General features: G+C 41.9%; 1 protein-coding gene across 1 annotated transcript in view; it reads right to left on the minus strand.

The window, feature by feature from the left end:
• Positions 1-22,940, minus strand: part of LOC119656513 (MICAL-like protein 1) — a 322,282-nt gene that overhangs the window by 227,435 nt on the left and 71,907 nt on the right. The window contains exon 2 of the mRNA XM_038062849.1: positions 783-787. The gene's annotated coding sequence lies outside the window, so the exon portion shown is untranslated. The remainder of the gene's footprint in view (positions 1-782; positions 788-22,940) is intronic.

A 22,940-nucleotide genomic window follows, 5' to 3' on the forward strand; every position in this document is an offset into this window, starting at 1 on the left:
CCTTGAAGTTCCTTCACAGTTGCATCTTAGTACAGTGAATGAAAGTTTAATCGGGCAAATGTCGATTCTATAATAGGGAAGAGCATACATAATTGGAATGCCCCCCTCCACCTGAAACAAGGTGCACCTTATTCGCATTTTTGTCATCATTTTCGAAAGGCTTTTCTGAATCAACGAAAACCAAATCGAATAAAGATTCAAAGTCTATGCACCGTTTTATAAGGATTTTTTGATTGTTAATACGAGCCATGTGGATCGTACTGAAGACCAATATTTTTGCAGATTTTCGCATGCTTTCGTGAGACTCCCTGTTTTCAACTATTAAAGCGTGTCTGTTTCCACGCTCTGTGGAACAGACCCCAAGCAGCTGGACTGTTGGCGAAGATGGAGAAAAAGCTTATTTATCCAAAATGTCCTTACTGGACAGTGGACCCTTAGTTACCTTTCTTTGGGTTGATAAGCTATTGACATGGTTTCCCGAAACGTTAATCTTTGGGCCGTGGGTTTGTTGCTCCAAACTCGAGTGGTTGAGGAATTCTCTATTTGAGTAACGGTAGTAAGAATAAAGAGTCTTGCAATTGTTGCATTTCAAACACTGAAAGAACGTAATTTTGATAATAACTTTCTTCCACTCTCTGAGAAATGTTCGAATTTGCATGTCCTTTTCATGATTGAGTGTAATAAGTCAATGCAATGCTTGTGAGTTTACCTTTAATAAGAGGGCGCCTCTTTTATTTGCACTACAATGAACTGTCGTTTTTTTCATTCCGGGATCAGCTTACCTTATCTGTAATGAAAAGAAAAGGAATATTAGAACCCAGATTGAATAGTAGAATACAATAGTTAAGAGTAGAACTGCCTGATTATATAGCGTAATTAATTTGCTGGGAAAATCTTCGTGCAACGAGTATATTTGTTTCAGTTCTTCAAAACTTACCACGCAGACTTTAGTAGAACGAAAGAACCCTGTTGAAAGCTGGGGTCTCAAATGTTGGGCGGACAGCATAGTTAAGGGCCATCGTTATTGACACTAAGTTGTTGTGCTAGATCAGCGAGGACACCTGTCATTTGTGGTGGTGACAGCTCACTGGCTAAAGTTTACCTCAACACCCTAGTCAATGGTGAATGTCCCACCAATGACTCGGATCAGCGCTAGACAACGACGCAAAAGCTGATCACCTACACCTACTTCAAATCTGACATACAGGGAAATGATGTGCCTCATATAAAAGTTCCAACTCGTCGCTGTGCATTTTTTTATGCTAAAACCTTAAAAGTCTGCTCCAGGTACGGTAACAGTATTCTTGCACTGATTCTGGCATATTACGTACCAACCGGAAATAAAGGAAAACCAATCCGATTGAAATTTGTGATAAGTGCCCTAAAAACCTCGTTGCTTTGTTTGTGACAAGGATAGGTTTCGGGAGTGGAACTGAGCCCCCATTCCTGGTCGATCGTTCGACGACTCCAATCTTCATTACGATTTTATCTTTAGACAAGGTAAAACACGGGCGTTTGGGAGAGTACTGCCCACTACAGCCGACAGTGTATTATAGGCATCTGGAAATGGACTTTTTTTAAAGTCACTTTACATATTTCCGGTTCGCCCCTTTTTAGGAGCTTTTGTTGTCAGGTACTCCAAATCAGACGGGGAGTTGCCTTCCAATCGGTTACCGTTTATCGAAAAACGCAAAGGCATTAAATAGGCTTGGTATGCATTCCCAGAACACTTTTCGGGCGCAGACTGATAGGTTTACGTTGAGTTGGAATGACTGTGACGGAACCTCTGTTTTGAATAATGTATCAATCTTAGTACTTAGGAGACTCTGGAACATCTCTGATGTATATAAAAAAACCCGAAATAATGCCTACCATGACGGAATTGAGAGGCACGGCTCCCATTGTCATCCTTGGCAAGTGTCCATATCTATTGCAGTACGGCATTTATTGATATGTTCAATGTTGTCACATTCAATGTTGTTCGAGACATTGTTAACTCTTAGAATGCGTGTGGAGCATTCCCCACATGGCTACTGGAACTTTAGCATTTGAGTAAGTTCAGTGGTCAGTGCCAATATCTTATCATAAGGTAAAAAACGGATGCCAAGCGCTGCTTGTCGTCGTTCAAGGAGGCATTGCGGAGCTCCAACCGTTGTACAATATAACACAGCATGGTTAACATATAATGGTAGCATTGCAGGAACTGCATTTCTCACCATCATACTAATTTGGTGGGGAGGCGCCCTAAGATTTTAAACAATTTACTGGACTTTACACTATGCACTGTAAATTGGCTGATGTCTAAAAAAAATGTCGCCCTTTTCACAGATTCCGGGTCGAGATTTACATGCTCTAGAATCCTAGTTCACATCAGCCTTTTTGCTTTTCTAACGTAATGACAAACAAATAGATTACAATATTCCAAACACATGAGCCATTGGCCTATGAGGGACTATGCCACCAGGCTCGGCATACCGTACAATTTAAACTACTGAAACAGCGGAGAGAAAGAAGAACTCCTCAGCGACTTCCTTTGCGAATGCCCAGATCTAACTAGAGCCAGGCTACGGACACAAGGTTCACCATTCTTTGAAAATCGAAAAAGATATCTAGCTGCAAGGTGGAAGATCTGCTCTCCTTTGTGGATACTACAGGCTGGCCCTGAAGATCTGAACCGGCTGGACTCTGCTTCCCTTGCCCTGATGGCTGTAAGTTGATTTCGGAAAAACTCCCGAGTATGTAAAAATGTGAATAGTGCCTGAAAAGTTTTGTTCCAAAACGAAGTATGACGGCGAGTGCTGCATCCAAGTTGAAAGTCGTTGGCTGTTTTCTTATTATCGATGATACTCTTAACTTAACTACTTCTGAAGTTCACTAGGTATGTCCTTTGCAGATATGCTGTCTGCTTGGTTTTCTTTAAGTCACTTTAGCACAATGACTATGCTTCTGGCTGAAAAGGTGAAGAAATCAAGATGGATATGACACCATTTGCAGCACTCGAAGATGCCTCAAATTAACTGCCATTTTTTGGAGGGGAACATTTCTAAATAAGCCTTTAAGATGATATACCATATTCTATCCTAATCACTGGGAGACAAGGTCATATGACGGCCACATACATACCTTTGGGTGTTACAAACTTCACAATATTTACTGAAGTTCCAGTTTTGAGTAAGGGGTGTTGGCCGCACAATTTGAATTCGTGCCGACTGTTAAAGGACATTAATGTTACATTCAACCGCTTGTCAGAGAAATGTTACCAGGTGATGACTTGACAAACATGGATTTTAGAACAATTTGTTATTATTTAAAAAAAGGATATGCTGATCAAAGCAGCATCCTGAACTTAGGCCTCACATTTATTGTCACCCCATCCGCTGTCAAGATTTTTCTGAAAGATGGGATGGCAAAAATTCACTCAAACGCAGGAACAATCTCAAATCTGCCGGCAACTGAAACTTCTTATCGAACCTCCCGAAGAGCAGACATTATTAAATCTTCTAATCAGGAATTCTTCCTAAATTTGTAGTGAGTTTTGGAGGGTGGAAGCAACCAGGAAGATAGTTAATTCTATATTTGCCAGCCATAGGGCAACTTTATATTTCACTGCAAAAATGACCCAATAGTGGCAGTGCATGTCCGCCTAGTAGTTGATGAAAATCGATCTTAAGTGGCTTCTCGATTACTCCCATGTACTGATTACAAATGGTGCCCAACAAGGGGTTCTGTTGACTTTAGCGAAATTTGGATGATAATCGCACCCACGTGTTTTGTTTCTTCTTTGCGCAAGTACTAAAGATTTTCCGAGTATATGTCCACAGGTATCTTCGCTAGTTTAGTCTATTACCATTACTATCCTACGACTCTTCTTGGTGAGGTTCAAACAATCCTGGGAAACCTAAGTTCATGTTGTCCCATAAGAGTTCTGGACTGCTCCATTCTTGGTTCCTTCGTGCAGTATAGTTTCCTCAGCCTCTTCTCCTTTCCTGAGTGGTATGGTCATGAATCCTTTCTGAATTCCACAGAAAGATTCTGGTCGGCAGAGCGACTTTTCTGCTCTCTTCCTTTCTGGCTGTAGGAGCCAAGTGCATTTAATTTACCAAGGCATATATAAGAGTTCGTCTGATTGAGCCTTTGTGTTTTGATAGCCACCTGGCTGCCAGTTGAGATCACTGCCTGCCCATATAGTTACTTTGGAAGTTAAAATAGCCTATGAGGCATATTTGCGGCTGAAATATACTTGCATGCTTACCCATTGGTTCGAAGTATTTTTTGCTTTTACCAATGACCCCTGCGCCATTTCGTCTGCTCTGTGGAATTCATTAGGTACACCAGATCAGCTGTTGGTTTAAGCTGTACTTTCTCAATCCGCCTTGTCCATCCGTCCTATTTAACATTTTTTTATCGAAATGAAACTTGATTGTCATGCTATCCTTCGGTTCAATAATTCTAAATACCACATAGAAAGAATATAAATTTTCGTTCACTTTGGGAAACTCTCTGTCACTTTAGTACCCGCGGACATTCTGACCATTGTCTTTCTGGTCTGGATCTGTATGTGGAAAGGAAAAGGAGTCAATCCCAGAAGGACCTTCAGAGATGCATGTTCTCATAGTCTTTCAAGTTTGTGTAACTTCCTCGTTGTGTGGTAAGTTTCCCTCATAGTATTTTGAGGTGCACCTCCATTGCTTTTTTGCACCTGCAAATCATCAAAGCTCGCGGAGCTAGCTCTTGGTCTAGAGTTATTCCCAAATATTTAACTGGTGTTACCTGTTTAACTTCCATGCCGTGTAGTTTAATGGCTTTTAAGTGATCAAGGTCCGTAGTGAATAGTGTTCTTGGCCCGATTGATGTTCAGCCCCGTCCTCCTCCACTAGTTACTAGTGATTTCCAGTCCCAGTTATACTCTATCACATTTTCAATGAACGCATCCAGAGTTCTTTCTTTCCATCTATTTTACCGTGAAATACATCCGCCAAGTCATATAGAGCAGTTTTGGTTCGCCTTAATGCTCGGTAAGCATATTGGCATGGATGTAAAAGATTAGGACCAATTCTAATGTTGTTGTCCAGGATCTTCTATACTAAAAAAAAGTTAAGCGATGACGGCTTTACGGTTTCTTACCAGGGCAGAGGCAAATCGATTTGGCAAATCGATTTGCCGTCATCGCTTGACTTTTTTGAAAAGTTTGGGTGCAAACCCTAAGCGAGGGGTCCCTGGACCAGGAAAGAGGGAGTAAGTTGCTCCCCATTTGGTCCGGTCCAGCTTTAAGTTGATGCGACTTAGGACCCCATCATTCTCAAAACGAATATCTTCTCTACTACGAATAATGTCAAGTAAATTAATCTGACAGTTTTAAGGTTCTTCCCAGCCTACTCTCGGAATGAAAACAACTTTTACGCGCCTCCAAGACTACACTGCAGTCGCCAGTGCCCATCTTACTCCAACTTCTGTGTATAGCCGTTTCTTGGGATTCAAGACAGAATGATATTACCCTTTACCATGGAATAAACCCCGGTAGAATTGAGTCTTGAGAAGCAAATGTACTTTGTCTTCCTTATTTTCGATAAATACCCAATTTTTCTCTTATAGACAAACACGGAATATGATTCTCCCCTTGGAAAAAGCTTTGTATGGAAGCCTGGAAGCCTCTGTAGTTTATTTAAGCCCTTCACAAAGCTTCCTTAAGTTGTTTCGCTTCCTGATCGCGTTGTTTTTCGCAATCAGTGCGTTTTTGCACTTTGAACGCTTCCCGGTTCGTATTGCATAATTAAAAATTTCTCGAACCTTTGTGCTCATCTTGATATAGTTCCTGCTTTGTCATGGTATGCTCTTTCATGAGGTTTCTGTTTTAACCGAGTAACCAGTTTCATACACGTCACTGGTGAGTTTCTTGAAGTCTTACTCATGGCCAATTACACACTATCACTTTAGAAGAATCAGGGTGTTGAGTTCAATGATCTGTAATTAGTGTAGAGAAGATAACAAGTTGAATCAATACTTCGGCAACTGACCAGCATCCTTAGGCGTAAGATGTAGATTCTGTAGTTAATGAGATTGTCTTTCTTTGAGAATCTGCATATTCTTTGTTCAAAAGTTAGCAGAAACCTGAGATCGACACAAGTGGAAGACAGTATGTTTTCATTCTAAAATGATTGCGCCACAGTAGAACAGGTCACATATTACCAAAAAGCCTCAACTTTACTGTTGGTGACATCAGGTATTAGAAGGAAATCTCCCAGCAGGCCGTTACCCAGGTTAAAGGAATGCCATGTATCCGGATAGCTAAGTGTTTAGAGCACAAGCCTTCGTACGAAAGGTCACGGTTCAAATGTCACTGTTAGCAGTGGTATTTGTGTCGTGATTTGACGTTGGATATACCATACCAGTCGACTCAGCTGTGAATGGGTACCTGAGTCAAATCAGGGTAATAATATCGGGCGAGCGTAATGCTGAAGACATTGCCTTCTGCAGGCTACCGTAATCCTATAGTATACCGTTACAGTCTTGAATGAAGTGCTCTAACACACTTCAAAGTACTGATCCACTATGGACTGTTGTGCCAACAATTATGGAATAAATGGAATGGACGGCGACAACTATACCTAGACACCCTTGCCGCGGAAATATGCTTCAACTGTCTCCTGAATTTCGCCAGAAAGCTACACTCCTCCTCTGCTATTCACTGCCATAAGTTTCTATAGCGACCCACTCATCGACTATCCTGGAATAGTGGAATTGTTACTAAATAAATTGTGTGTCCACTTTGCCTTCTGATCATCGCATTTATCTCAGAAAACTTTCCAGGAAATCATGAAGAGATCCCAAACACCATAAGATCCGAGCAAACAATAGTAAGGGTTCATACGCGTTGTTGACATGTTGTACTCCATTGAAGAAGTTACAGCAAACCTGTTGGCAGCAACACCGACGTGGTACAATGTTACAACTCTCCAATTTGTGATGATGAAAGCAAAGTGCTACTACAGAAAGAGGACTAGAGAAAGTTTTTGTTGACCCGAATATCCCAAGCACACTCCATATTCCTTAACTTTCAAAACTATAGATGGAAGGGTATACTGAAAAGGATAATTTCTTTATAGGTCGAAGCCGAAATACAATACAAACTATATCACGTTTCTGTGTCTGTCTTGTCTCATAAGGGCTAAGTAATGGATTTTGATGCAGCGTATTCATAAGAGTAAAATAAGTTCATTACATATGTATGTATAGATCCCGGTGTGCCTCTACTTTCTGCAGTTCGAAGTCCTCATCTCCTGCTGAAGACCTGAAAGTTATCATTGGTCTGGTAAGTTAGTTTGATCAGATTTACCAACAGGAGTTATCTGATGTCTAAAACGGGAAAGGGCTTTCCTGAAAAGTACAGGACACTTTTGGTAAGATTATGTGCTTAAAGTAATGATTTAGTACCGCCAGCTTTAAGAAACGTACGCAATTTAGCATGAAAGAGGCAAAAGGGTGAAAAATTTTGGAACCAAGCCAAAAGACAAATATGATACAAGACAAAATAAGCGACTTAGGATCACTTGAAAGGTTGTCAAAATTAGGATGAAATTATCAATACCATTCAATTATTCCAGGGAGTACCCATGAAAATACAATAAAACTACATCAATCTCCCTACTCGCGCGACCTATAATCAGCCACATCTAATGGCATTCTAAAGAAGTTAAAAATGAGTCCATTCCATTTATGTCAAAATGATTGAGTTTGTAATCGGTACTAACGCGATAGAAATTACCCTCCAGCGTCTTTAAGGCCCATTTGTTTTGACATTGTGTGTCCTATTTTCTCAATCAGCAAGTTCATTCTAATAACCGTTTGTTCTCAATTCTGGGCAAGCTGGGCCTACTGTCTAAGAAACTGTGTTAATCGAACATCACCTCGAACCATTTTGAACTAGGATAAGATGTACAACCACCAACGCACCAACCCAACCAGCACAGTATTCCTTCTAGCAACCTATAAACAACTTTGAGCCCCAAATTACTCCCAGCCCGTCGCGCAATTCAACTCCCAATAATTGCAACAAGCTTCCAAAGTGAAAGAACCACTCAGCAAGCCACTACCTATCTCGACCGACTTCTAAAAACAATTCAAATATGTTGGCGTTAACATTATACTCATATTAGCTTCCATCATCGAAATTGTATAGAAAACATTGCCAGGGGCTACCCAAGACGCCGCTGCTCTGACTCTTGCGCTCGCAGTTTAATGACATCGGGGCTAACCTTAAACACAAACTTTCTTTGCAACCGTGGTCTGAAATTACGAGTTTTCGCGGGGCTCTTGGCCTCAACTACTCAAAATATCGCAGTCAGATAAATGGCGGCCTAGACAAATCTGAGTGCTTCGATTAAAATGTCGTTGTCTGATGACACTGTTTTCTAGTGACGGCAGGCATGTTGCCGTTAAACGCCCACCGGACAAGTGCCTGGACGAGCCGATAGACAAGTGACATGGGTTCAGAAAACTCTACATTTTATAATGATGAGAGGGTTATTTTGGGAGAAAGGTGTACAAGAAGCACCTTGGGAGGAAATTGTAAAGGAATTATTAACAAGTTATAGAAACTGCATATGATTTCAAAGAGACTCCAAAAAGACTAAACATTGTCTGAATTTTTCAAATGTTATGAACAGAAAATAAAGATAGACCAGACTGACAAACACAAAGCGATTGTGAAAAAGAAGAGACCCAGAAAGCAACTAGGTTGGGAAAATTACTAGTATATACCCGGAATAATTCTCTGGTCCTACCAAATTCTGAGCCCCAAGGCACTATATAGTATTTCAAAATTCGGCGCCCAATGTGGGATACCAAATACCTATTTTCTTGTCAATATCCCCAGAACACAAAGGTCTAATGAGACTAATTGCTCTAACGATAATGAAAACGAAATTATCCGTCTTTTAGCCCCAATCTCTGCTACCCAACTTCCCAGCCTGTGCTACCTCCTTCCATCTAGCACTCACGCTGAACATTTTGTAACCCGGCGCTTTCTCAAAGTCAAGATCACAGCCATTAGACAAAACACTTGACAATGTCCGATGAAGATTTAATTTCGTGTCCAATTATCATTGGAAGTTGTTTTTTGTTACCTCTTGAATGTATCTTTTAATGATGCGCCGACACACACTCCCAGAATGAAGGCTGCCTCTAATCTACCCGACATAGATTCGAGTACACCGAGTGTGGGCAGGTAGGCTGCCAGGTAAACTGCAGCGTTTATATGATGGCTAGAAAACATGCTACAGCCGCCACCTGATTTTCTAATTGCCCGCTGTCGATTGTTTTTGTATGGCTCAAGCACGACGACATGGTGCAAATGACATGACTTTCACTCACTCGAAAAGATGTGCAACAGAAAAAGCAGCAGCAATGGAAGCAACGAGTTTATGGCCAATATGATAAATAAATCAACGGCTGGTTGGGCTGGTCTGGTTTGAGTAAGATTAGAAGGCGAAGACGACGTTATTTGACTCCACTGGAGGCAGGTGAGAAATGAAAATCGACACTATTTTGCTAGAGTGTGTAATGAGTGTGGAAGAAAGTTGAAATTGCCATTTTTTCCCTAAGAGAAATGTTTGAAACTTGTCTAGATACTGCAAGTAGAAAGATTTTGTGAACTTTCTAAGATGCAGTTTAGCATCTAGTAGCTCTACACCTAAGTGTGCTGAATTAATGCAGGAAGCAAACCATTTGAGAGCACCCTCTCCCAGGTCGTCAACGCATGGATCCTTCCAATTTTGGAAGATATGGTTCAAAGCCTCATTACTTTCGTAATCGTCGTTTTTACTCAAAATCTAATCTAAAGTTTACAATGCGAGTTCAAAATACTACTAAATATCATTCAAAGATCCCATAAAAGCGAGGCATGACCTTACCAATAACATCAATAACGAAGGCGAAATTTAATGGGCGGAAAGGAAATCACTTGGCAACTAAGACGATTTCGACACCCACCCCATTTGTCCAAGAGGGAGGACCGCAAGAGATGTGTGTGTGTGTGTATGGTGGGGGAGAAGCTACAGCTTCTGAGCATTCAGGCCGTGTTGGCCCATTGTACTCACCTCCCCCGTCTAACGGAATATTCCGGATTCGTTAACGTATCGCAGGATTTCCGTTAGTGGATGTGATGCTACCCGCCGCAACTGTTGAACATCGGCATCAAAGATCTGATGCCTGATGCGTCCATAGGCGGGGCATTCATATAGGAAATGCTCCGTGGATTCCGCTTCCTCATTACAGGAGGGACACGTATCATCTTGAGTAATTTATATTCTGAACATATGCCCAGTTAGTGAATTATGGCCTGTCAGAAAGCCCACAATACACTTGCAAGTCCTCCTGCTTTTCGGCAGGATAAACTATGCGGTACGTATGTTCGGTTCTGGCAGGAAAAGTTTGGTGTGTCGAGCAGCATTTAAGCTCTGCCATTATGGGAAGCTTGTTCCCAATTTTTGAAAACAGACTTAGCCAATGCTACTGATACTCCAATTGCTGGCTCCGGTCCCGGCATAGAGGAGATTGACCCCTCTTTCGCTAAAGCATCCGAGATTTCATTTCGCTCCCGTATTGAATCTAGAGATTTTCGAGGTGATCGAAGGACTACTCAATGCCCTCAATGCAGCTTGGCAATCACTGCAGATTGCGATGTGCCTGACCTTCAACCGCTCATCAATCACCCAGTTTGCCGCCCTTGTTTTTATCCGAGAAGTAGACTCCGGCTTCAGAACCCTGTTCTGTTTTTGAGCCATCGGTGTAGAAGACTTCCGTATATCCCGCCACGCATTCCTCTGAGTCTTCCCAGCCCTCTCTACGTTTCAGGGCAACTTCATATCTTCTACCAAACAGATGCATGGGGACACGAGAATCGGAAGGCATTGTAAGAACTAGATTCAGCCCTCCCAGTAGCTCTTCCAATGCTCTGTGCCTCCCACATCCGTTGTTTCCCCATAGATCTAATCGAATTAGTTTATGAGCTGCTCTCATTGCAGTGCTTTGAATAAATATATCCAGGGGCTGCAAATTGAGTAGTGCATTCAGAGCTGCGCCGGATGTTGTGTTCATGGCACCAGTGCACCGCAAGAGATACTCTAAGACTAAGGTATTGACACATTCAGGAGAAGCTATTCAAATTGTCGATCTCAACCAATGCAAAAGACGGCAAAAACTGAAATTCAGGAAAGCACATTAAATGCTAAAGATTACGGAGTTTTTAAAAGAAATAATCCAACCCAGGCTCATAGACCGACTGACACCAAGGGACTATCCTTCATACATCTAGAGGCAAAAATGAGCTATCCAGTTATCAACGTGCACCATGCTATCTAAAACATGATGAAAGCCATTAGAATTCTCTATAATAATTCACAGGAGACGGAAAAAGGATCCAAGCGAAACAATATTACAGGCAGCCCAACTGAAATCTAACCATAGTGTCGTCGACCTGCCACCAAATAAAAGAGTACAAAAAAAGAGGATGACCTACTACGGAATCTACAAGCACCTATGGGAAAAAATGGCACACTAGAAGCACCAAAGTAGGGGACTAAAAGCACGAATAGAGGAAACCAAGTTAAGACCCCACTTGGAGAAAATGTACAGTGTAAGGATCTTGATGAAGTAAGAGGAAGGAAGAAGAGAAATCGGCACTGCGTTGAAAGACCAATTTGAGATACAGGAACAGAGAATTGAAAAAGGATCTGGTAGTGCTCAAACGGCTACAGTTCGACTACCAATTGTCTTCCGTCTGAGATAACAGATTTCATTAAAAAGGTGCCTCATGTTTGAATACTTCACGAAGTCGTGCATCACGGCCATTGGTTGGTCAGATGCAGAATGAGTGAGAAGGAATGCAACAGCAGCTCGGGATAACCGGCATATTGCCATAGTAAATGCGTAGGATTCTGGAAGCAATTATCTGCAATAAAAAAATCAAAATCAGAAAAATCAAATAAACCTCAATTATTGTAAGGATTTACTAGAGCAAACCGCCTACGAATTTGCGTTGGAAATTTCAACCATAAGTGACCCATGCAGAAACAGAAGGGTCTGCTTCAATCGTAGACCTTACCTTTATCAGTCCTACATTGGTGGTCCTGGCATGTTAACGAAGGATGCACCCACAACGATCATCAGGCAGCTGTAGAGAGAGCGCACGGTTGGGAAATAACATACCCAAAGCCGATTAGGACATCATTTATTTTGCACAAAACCTTAAAATTGCTCCACTAGTAGCGTTTCCCAGGAACTTTTAAACATTCGGCTAATGGTCAAGAAGACTGCGGCCAAATAAAACTTGCGATGAGAATACTATGACTGTTTGCAATTCTTCTTTGAAGTAAGCCGGTAAATTTTCAGTGGGATATTGTTCAATCATCTGGTCAGGTTTATCGCCATTTCTACTGACCTTGAAAAACAAAGCCCTTTAAACATTGAAAATGCAACCAACTTTACTAAGAACCCCAGACACTAGCTCCCATGGTTACGACTGATTTGTAATTTTCGTTATTCCCTGACACGGAGACTGCAAATGTATGATAGTTTCCAAATGAAAGGTCATCAACAATAGTGAAAATACGAAAGTCAGTCCAATATAAATAACAAAATTTACCTATAAAACCCAATAGAAAAGCCGGACCTCTCGGCCGCTTTACGTAAATTTGGTCGAGGTCTCCTCACTCCGCTACATGAAATGTATGACTTATCTACTGTCACTTCCACCCTCTAATCAACCTTTCCTTAGTTGCCTGCCTAAACATCAATGTGGTCCTTCGTTTGAAATTATTTCAGATCAGAGTACCCCGATGAGTTCATGATTTCAACATTGCTGTCCAATATTTGAGGCCGGTAGTAAAGGGAAGCCAGTAATTCAATCGTTCTTATGAACCATGAATTTACCACGGTGCTTAAACTATCACGTATTATAACTGCGAGCACAAGCAGATCCTAGGTTTTTATCAGAACAGCTGTCCATATAGTCTAATGATTTTTGCATCCGAAAATTTCGGTCCGTTCATTGTGTTCTTTTCTGAAGTAACGTGAACCCTAAACGTAAGATCTTCTCCGCTAGCCAGATTTGCTTTCGGGGCCTGTTTCATGTCAGCGGTCGCATGTGGCAATCGCTCCTTTATATACATACCATACCATACAGAGATAATCACAAACACGATGTAGGTGCGAATTATATTGAACGTATAACCGGCATAGTTTCAGCCTATTCTAGCTGAATTTTTGTATAGGATTACCACCTCCGGTCACACCGCTCCCAGGACAGATGTAAGACAGCATCTGGTAAGTTGCTTGTGACCTAGATGAAGCCGTTGGTCGTCTTAGTCTTTTTTGAATACCTGGATCCTAAGTCGAAAAGGATGGGTCCCTGGACCAAGAGGGAGAGTAATAATAGGTAAGAGCAAATTGCTCTCCAATTAGTCCAGTCCGACATCAAGGGAATGCGAACTTAAGGTCGCTCATTTTTCAAACAAAAATTAGCAGTTTACGTTTACCATGTTTTACCGCATCAAAGGGCGCGTACATTATCCGTAGTATCAGTATCAAACATTAAGAGTATAACCGGGAGTCACAATGAGTTAAACTTGATTAAAACTACCACTCCACAAGGCCCCCACAACCGCTTCGGAGCTCCGCCCAAATCACTAGAAGATGCCAGAACTCACACTGATGAGTAAGGCAAATAAGATAATTAGCTGTCGTCTCGGGACCGACCAGCCTGTATGGTTAACATCACCGAGAAGGTGCTCCTAAAGATTATCCGGAGCAACTCGGCGAAGCAATACATACTGACGTCTCGACTCGTGCTACTGGAAAAGTCGTAAGGACTGGGATATTTTGTGAGCTACCTTTCGCCGATATCAAGGGGTTCTACGAGAGACCAACCCTCCGTCAGATAGCTATTGGTCTCAGGGTTTATTATTTTAATAAACCAAACCTTCCGCCATATTCTTTATAAAAAAAAGTAGAAAACTTCCGGCTAAGCTCCCTCTTATTGAATTGCCACTCCCCATGAAGTGTTGGAAGAAAGACATGACATGACAGGACCAGTCAGTTACTAAAATGTTCTTGCTAGACCTGATATATTGGCGGGAAAGTAAACAGATGATGACAGCCCACGATGGTTTGCGCTGGGAAAAACAGTCCTCTTGACCAAGACCTTTTGTCCCGTGGCGATCGGCAAGACAATTGTGGAGACAAAGCCCAGCTTAAGTACTTTAAAGCGAAACTCGATTCCAAAACGACTTTTTTTCAGAAAATTAAAACAGCGGTAGACAACAGAAGTTTCGACATTAATTCAGCTAATTGCAAATGTTGGGGGGTTACATCTGGCAAGCACAAAAGAGGAAGCTTTGCGCGTGGTGTCTGCCTAATATGCTGCTTCAGAACCGGTCGTGTTTGAGATTACAAGAGTCTCCGTCACTTTGTCACCAAGGAAAACAACACCACTTATAACCGCAATATAAGGGGCTCAAAAGAGGTGGTTATTCGTGGCATTCAATGAATGGGCGGCACCTCTCCAGGGACAACAAGTCGAGGGGCAGACAAGCTGCGCGACTCATGGAAAATATAGACACATTGCTGAACCAAAAACAGGGTAAGATTGATTGTTTACTTCCTCAACTTCTAACGGGGCATATAGTTTTCAGGCTCACCAGTACAAGATCGATAAGATACGATCCCTGACTGTGTGTGGTTAGGGGCAACGACTCTTCTTTTCTTTTTCTTCAGTGTTTATCCCGTTCACAAGCGGGGTCGGTTCGTCGTGATCGGTTGCGCTATTTTGTTCTATCAAAGGCCTAATCTAGATACAATCGCAAGGCTTCCAAATCCCCATCCAGCGTATCAAGCGACCGTTTTTTAGGCTGGCTTTTTGGTCGATTGCTATCGACTTCGACGTTCAGAACAATTTCTGCAAGTGAATTCTCGTTAGCATGAATTCAGTGACCATACCGTCGAAGACGCCTATCTCGTAGTTTTTCCACGATCGGTGGAACCCCATATCGATCGCGGATATCGTCATTTCGGATGTGATCAAAACGTGTCACGCCACTAGTCCAACGCAGCATATTCGTCTCCGTTACCGCAATACGCCATTGTCTTTTACAATCTGGCTGACGGAGGGGTTTTTCTTTTCACGAGAAAAATTGAGTTCGACCGGCTCAGAGCGGAAAAAGTTCTTTTTTCAATTTTCTTCTTTCTCTTCCCCTTCGTCGGTGAAAGGAATTCCCTGTCATAAAGGTTCCCTAACGGGAAAGATTAGTAAAGCTATAACGAAGCAATATATCAAAGGGTTCGAGGTTAGGTCTTTTATAATGGGAGTCCAACAGCCAGTGCGTAGACGCATCCGGGCAGCGTGCCCCGGTAAATTAGTCGTCACACAGAACAGTCGGTGCTTAGCGCAAGCTTTTCGACAAATACTAAAATCCCGAATTACATTGCCAGCATATACCAGTGAACTCCTTTCAAACGAAACCTATGATAATGATAAACAAAAAATACGGATAAGACATTAATCAAGAATAGACTATGGTTGTGAAAAATTCCTTTTGGCCTTCGGGGCCGGCACTGGCAATTCGCGGTGGATTTGAACCGAGCAGAAATAGATAATAGGATTTTCGAAGTTACTATCTAATAGTGTGATTCCACCACAAATTAAGTCTTGGGCTATCAGGCGCTGCCGTGCCATAGTAAACGTGACCTTTTGTATCCATAGGAGCACACCATAGCGTCATACTCGTAAGACCGCACATGGAAATCGCAAACGAAAGCAAAACCGTAATGGAAAGGCACGAAAGTAAGGGAGGAGCCTGCTAAACGGAGCAGAAGACTCTATCCAAATTTAGAATTGGTGGCCATTAAACTTGAAGCACATCCGAAAGAGAGCAATCGCAGTTCTTTGAAAACCGAGGGACGAAAGATCTGGAAATAGTCCTATTCCAAAACCTTTGGCTAGTAAGCTAACGAACACTCACAGAATCGGCCAGTGTCTCTACCAATTTCTTATCAACCATAATTTAGTAATAGACAAAAGGAGAACTAAACCGACCTTTTTTCTGGACCCTCTCTACCATTCGAATTGCCTATAACACATGTATCTGATAAACCATCATTCTGGGATCAGAAACTTATTATAGATGCATGAAAATCCGTAAAATTAATAAACCAGAAAATGTACTATATATTCAAAGGTTGTTAAAATCAAACTTGACACCAAGGCTGTGTACTATTTCACCCTACGTTACTACGGCCTGAGAAGCAAACAGGATGATCAAGGTCAGTCGCAGGGGCGAATGTACGAAAAATTGGGGAAGTTCAACTTAACTAAAATACCCACTGCTATTATGCCTCTACCCTTTCCTTTGGGAAGTGGGATACTTCTTCGGATATTTCAGCCAATGACGTGTCTTGGTACCAAATGCACTTACGAGCTGCACCAACATAGAACCATGGTAGAGGGAACCGCAAAATACATCACTTAATTTTGGAATGGAAAATTTAAGAAACGATCGAACGCCTCCCCCTTTTAGCCTTGATGAATGTCAGAAGATATAGGGGGGCCAATATAGACTCGGATCACTATCTCGTTGGCATGGTGTTCCGAGCTCGAATAACAACACCAACCAGAATCAGATGCGAGTTAACACTGAAGCACTCCGCATAAGAGGGAAATGGATGCCGCAATAACCGCAGTCAACAGAGATCCTGGAGATGAAGCATCAACAAATGATCTTCACAATTACCAGAAGAACGTTATTATAAATACGAAAACAAACATACTTGGCCCCAGCCGCAAAAAGAGTCGTAATGGCTGGTTTGACGATGAATGTAAGGTAAGGTATGCTGCACACCGAGTAATGTTGCATTTTCAAAGGACGCGGGCACGCGCAGAGACTTATCACGAACTCCGCCGAGCGGAGAAGCGACTTGACAGACGGAAAAAGGAAGCCTGAGAGAACCAACAAGTCTGTGAACTAGAAAAGTACAGGGAGCAACCGCGCAAGTTTTACCAACAAGTCAGCAGGATGAAGCTTTATACACCTCGATGTTCATCCTACCGAGACAAAAAGACGGAAATCTGACTTACGACAGAATGGGCATATTGGAGCGATGGGTTGAGCACTTTGATGAGCTACTGAACAACAAGAACATCGGCGAGTTTGAGGTCCCGCCAACTGAAGACAACGGACAAATACTGCCACCACCAAGTATAGGAGAAACAGTCCGTGCAATTCATCGGCTTAAAAATCATAACTCGCCAGGATCCGATGGAATTACAGCTGAATTAGGTAAATATGGAGGCGACCAGTTACACCAAGTGGTTCACCAACTTGTGCTCAAGGTATGGGACAGCGAATCAATGCCTGACGATTGGCCCAGAATATCATTGGCCCATACCAAAGAGGCTTCACTCCAGGCAAATCAGATTTTCTCTCTGCGGCAAGCGATGGAAAAACTGTTGGAATATGGACAACAGTTGCACCATCTGTTCATCGACTTTAAAGCCGACTATGATAGCATAGCCAGGGTAAAACTGTACCCGGCCATGAGAGAATTCTGCTTCCCGACTAAATTACTAAGACTGACTAGGCTGACCCTGACCAATGTGCGAGGCCAGATAAAAGCAGCAGGATCACTTTCAAGACCATTCGACAACAACAACGGTCTACGACAAGGGGATGCGCTATCATGCGTCCTCTTTAACCTGGCCCTCGAGAAAGTGATCCGTGATGCTGAGGTAAATGCAAGAGGTACGATCCTCTTCAAGTCCACCCAACTACTGGCCCATGTTGACGATATCGACATCATGGGAAGAACCACCCGAGACGTACAAACTGCCTTCATCCAGATCGACCAGGCGGCGCGAGATCTTGGGCTGCACATCAATGAAGGCAAGACAAAATATATGGTGGCAACGTCAGCACCGAAGACGAATCAACCAATAACATCAAAACGCACTGGTCAAACATGAAGAAGAATAAGGATAGGAGAATACAACTTTGAGACCGTTGACAATTTTTCCTATCTAGGGTCGAAAATCACAACCGATAACAGATACGATGATGAAATCCGCGCACCGTTGTTGTTAGCCAACAAAGCCTATTTCAGCTTACAAAAACTGTTCCGCTCGAAACGTCTCACCATAGGATCAAAGCTCTTACTGTACAAGACTATGATCTTGCCAGTCCTCATGTATTCCTCGGAAACTTGGGTTCTTAGCATGAAAAATTGCGAACTCTAGGCCGCATTCGAGAGAAGAATCCTCCGAAGAATTTTTGGCTCCCTACATGAGGATGGACGATTTCGTAGCCTACATAACGACGAAATCTATGAGCGATACCATGACCGTTCGGTTGTGGATAAAATCCGGCTCAATAGGTTACGGTGGGCGAGTCACTTAATCTGTATGGATGAGGATGATCCAGCCCGGAAAGTCTATATGGTAGAAAAAGAAGACGAGGTGGACCCTGCCTAAGATGGAGCGATGGGGTAGGTCAGGACGCCAGACAGCTTTTAGGGATATAGAATTGGCGGACCTCGGCGCAAAACCGGGATGTCTGGAGTTCCTTATTAAGGCAGGCCTAGACCGGATACCGGTTATTGCGCCGTTGATGATGATGATGAATCCATTATTTAACTGCCCGCATATGTCTATGTTGCAATCGCGTGGCAGGGAGCCCACCTTTAAAATACCTTCTAAACCATTGAAGGAAGTCTCAAAGCCTCATTATAAAATTTACTTTATACCGACTTCACGAATATCCTAGACCTACAAAAATCCATTGAAGGATACTCTCATGTTGCACTTTCTTTTTCATGTTCCATTGATTTGGGGTCGGGTTGGTGATGGTACTGAGATACTGGACCAGATGGAACTATTGGCTCCTCGGTTTTAGAAAGTGCTGCGATAACAAGACCATAAAAAGCTGCAGAAAAAAACTTGCAGCTCGCCATCAAATAATTTCCGTGCCCATAATTCTTTGGATTATAAAGAAACCAAAGTAGGATGATATCACCTTAAAGTCTGCTCAGCTTTAGAAAGCCTTGAATTTCTCGAGAGATGCAATCAGTTTTTCAAAATTTGAAATTGAGATTAAAACTCTGTCAACAACGAATCAGAACTAGATTTCGCTTTCAACTTCAGCTTGAAAGTTGCAAATTCGGATTTCCTGCATTTATGAAACTAAAACGAAGGCTGCTCCCATTTGCCATAAATATGAAAATTTATTCCGATTTTTATCTCTAATAAATATCTGCCAAAATTATCATTCGCAGCGTCCATCAAATAGAGTCATCAATGTCTCCCCTGTTCCAACTTCTCCATTGATATTCATTCATTCAAGCCCCACAACAGATAAATCTCTGCTTTTCGGCATGAATAGATGCATTTCCCTCTCATCTCTTCATTGCGGAAAGAAGCACAATCGAAGTCAATTATTCTTTTTTCTCTCGCAATCAATTCCGCCTGAACTTTCGCTTTTCTAATCAATTTCGTCCAATGGTCAAACATAGAAGAAAAAAATTCAATTTCTCGGTCACGATCGCGGACAAGTGGAATAATCCGAGCAATCAAAATGGTCAAAAACGATCAAGAGCATCTTCAGGGACTCGATCGAGGTCGTAGCTATCTTAGCACTTGCAACTGCTTTTGAAAAAAAAATCGAAACAAGACACCATGGATCAGGTGCACTTGAGAGTTCATAATGACGTTTTAATCTGACCATCGAGGTATCGTCGTAGATGTGTCCAATGCACTCTTTCATCGATTTATGATGATCCTCAAGATACATCTAATTGGACCTAATAATAACTATCCGAAATTAGTGGAAGATTTAACTTTCACCACGTTGGCCATTTTGCATTATGTTGATGGAGATTGCTTTGATTATTTATAGAATTAATTTCGAGTTTTAAGTGGAAAGAGTCATGGGAGATGAAAACAAAAACAATAACACGTTGATTTAAGGATTGGGAGTTGTCAGTGACTTTCAATCGGAAATCAATGAGTTTCTAAATTGAAATATTACATTTAGGTAATTAAAGCTGATTCATGTTTAAAGGAATGGATTAGAGTTTATGACGAGTTGAATGAGGTAAAATACTTTAATGGTCACAGCTATAAAGAGAAAATCCGAGAATGGGATGAAAATTATGCATAAAAATATTTCCTGAGATAAAAATTATGTAAGCCTGGGATAAAAATTGTGCGAATCCTTTTTAAGGTTTTCTGTAAGACAAAACCTTATTAAAATCGGTTTACTGACTGTCCGTCCGTCTGTCTGTCACACGCATTTTTCTCGGAAACGGTAGTAACGATTGACACCACATTTATTGAGAACTGTGAACGATCACGCATACAGTGAATTACATTATTCTAGGTCGAACTTAAGGAGGAGGGGTCTCCTTATATGCAAAAGGGAGGTGCAAATTTGGCGTATCAAATGAACGGTCTCGATTAGTACTTTCCGATGCCGATCTTAGTTTTAACATCTGTTGGAAAGGTTGGGAGTGCGGGGAGCCGAAAGTGATCATTTCTTAGAAACTGCTATATAGTGCCTAGGCTTCGAAATACCCTACATATTAGGTTGTTGCAAATGAAATGGCTGTTTTGGTACTAAAACTTGAAACGACTGTAAAGCTTACAAAAATCGATTTATTTAATCAAAATAGGTTCCATTCGATTCAAAACACTTCTCCCAGCGAGATTCAAGAACATGTATGCCAGTTTCGTAGAAGTCCAACTGTCGGGTGTTGATAAATTCGTCGAAGGCAATTTTGATGGCCTCTTCGTTCCTAAATTGGTTTTCCGTCACAAAATGATCCAAATGCTTAAAAAAGTGGTAGTCGGTTGGCGGAAGTTCCGGTGAATATGGTGGATGAGGCAGAGTCTCACACTGCAATTCGTTCAACTTTTGAACCGTTGTTCTGAATACATAAGGTCGTTCATTGTCGTGAAGGAGTATCACACCATCTCTGATGACCAATCTCGGCCGTTGAATACGCAATTTTTGGTGCATTTCCTCGAGTTGCACCACAGTATTGCTATGCATTTATCGTTTCTCCAGGTGCCAAAAAATAGTAGTGGATAACTCCAACTGTAGACCACCAAACAGTTACCATTACCTTCTTCGGATAGAGGCTCGGTTTCGGCATATGCTTCGGTGGCTCATCAGCATTTAGCATGTGTGCTGATCGGCGACGATTGTATAATCTTCACTATTATGTACAAAAAGGGATCGCTTCTGTTGCGGGAGAGTAAAGAACTGCAAATTTCCATTCGAAGCGCCATGTTTTGCTCCGTAAGGGCATGCGGGACCCATTTGTCGAGCTTTTTCACCTTTCCAAGTTATTGCAAGTGCCAGGAAACTGTCGAATAATGTACGCCCAGTTTCTCTGCAATGTTTCTCACAGACTGACGTGTGTCGGATTCGACTAGCAAACGCAGCTCGTTGTTATCAATCGATGGTCCTGGATGTCCATGTGGCTCACTTTGATTATTTACGTCACCTGACCGGAATTTTTCGAACCACCGCCGTGTCGTTTGTTCGCTTACCGTATCAGCTCCAAATGTGCTGTTAATGTTCCTGGTCACCTCCGCTGCTTTATGACCGAGTTTGAACTCACACAGAAAAAGTATACGTTCTTGGCACTTTTATATCCTTTTTTCCTTTTTATTCACTGTTATCACAATGATAGTCAAAACTGAAATGATTCCTTGATTAAATGTAGGAGTATTTATACTTCATTATCCGACACCAACAGTGCCAACTGGTTCTAATGGGACAAAAGTATTTTTATATAAAGAATACACAAAAGCTTTCATACCTGAAGGGTCCAGCTTCTGATCATAAAATTAATGTGCTTCTCCTGAATGGATCTATTACATGTTGCTGGAATATCTCTTGATCAGATTCGATATATCTCAAAATCTTCATTCAGCTTATCATTCTTTGCTTTTGCAATTAGTGTTCTTGGCAGAGTTGTACTTCGTTTGAACACCTCCTTCTCCAAATCTAAAACACTTGTTTCATTAGATGCCACGGTGGCCACGTTGTCCACCATCGGGGCACTCGGTCGAGGGTTATCGACGGCCGGGAGCCCGCTTGCTCACTCCCAAAAGCTGCCGGCACTGAGGTTCCGAGCCCCTGCACCGTAATTCGACTCCTTGTCAATTCGTCCGTCTGTCTGTTTGTCACACCCGATTTGCTCGCAAAGCGCTTAACCGATTGTTATGAAATTTGGTGAAAACAGTCTGTGTGTCCCTTTACATGCAGCGAGTAGCGCCATTTTGTATTGTGTTTCAAGGGCGGGCTCCCCATACATGCGAAAGGGGGGTGTAAATTTTTTTATCACAGAATATCATCAGGTGGAGTATCAAATGAAAAGTCTCGAAACTGGTCTTATTTCTGACATTATGTGAAACATAGGGGAGTCAGGGTTCAAAATGTGTGCCCCAAAAAGTGAAACAGGTCTCGTCCTCAGAACCTATCCAACCGGAAAATTTGAAAAAAAACACAGTGATGCATCTCTAAAAAATCTAAACCTCAAAACACTATCCGTTCAGATATCTCCACAAATAAAGTCAATAATAGTATATTACCATATTTTAGAAATTTACCCGAAAGTACAAGTAGCATTAATTTGGTTGGGTTGAGCGTCACATCACGTAATAAAAGTCCACTAAATGAAAACTATTCTTATCAGCGCGGAAAGTCATGTGAGATTGCTTTCCATTCCTTTGTTTCCATTAAAGGAGCTTTTCACTGTGCACCTTTCCGAAAACTATGTGATGCCGCCAGAGAGCATGGTGTCAATGATAGTTTAATTAAGCAGTTCTATGTTATGCAAACGCATAGACCACCGCGTGCTGAAATAGATATTGACTGATGGCTGTCCCGAAG

This window comes from Hermetia illucens, chromosome 5 (genome assembly GCF_905115235.1).
Source record: "Hermetia illucens chromosome 5, iHerIll2.2.curated.20191125, whole genome shotgun sequence".
Lineage (NCBI taxonomy): Eukaryota > Metazoa > Arthropoda > Insecta > Diptera > Stratiomyidae > Hermetia > Hermetia illucens.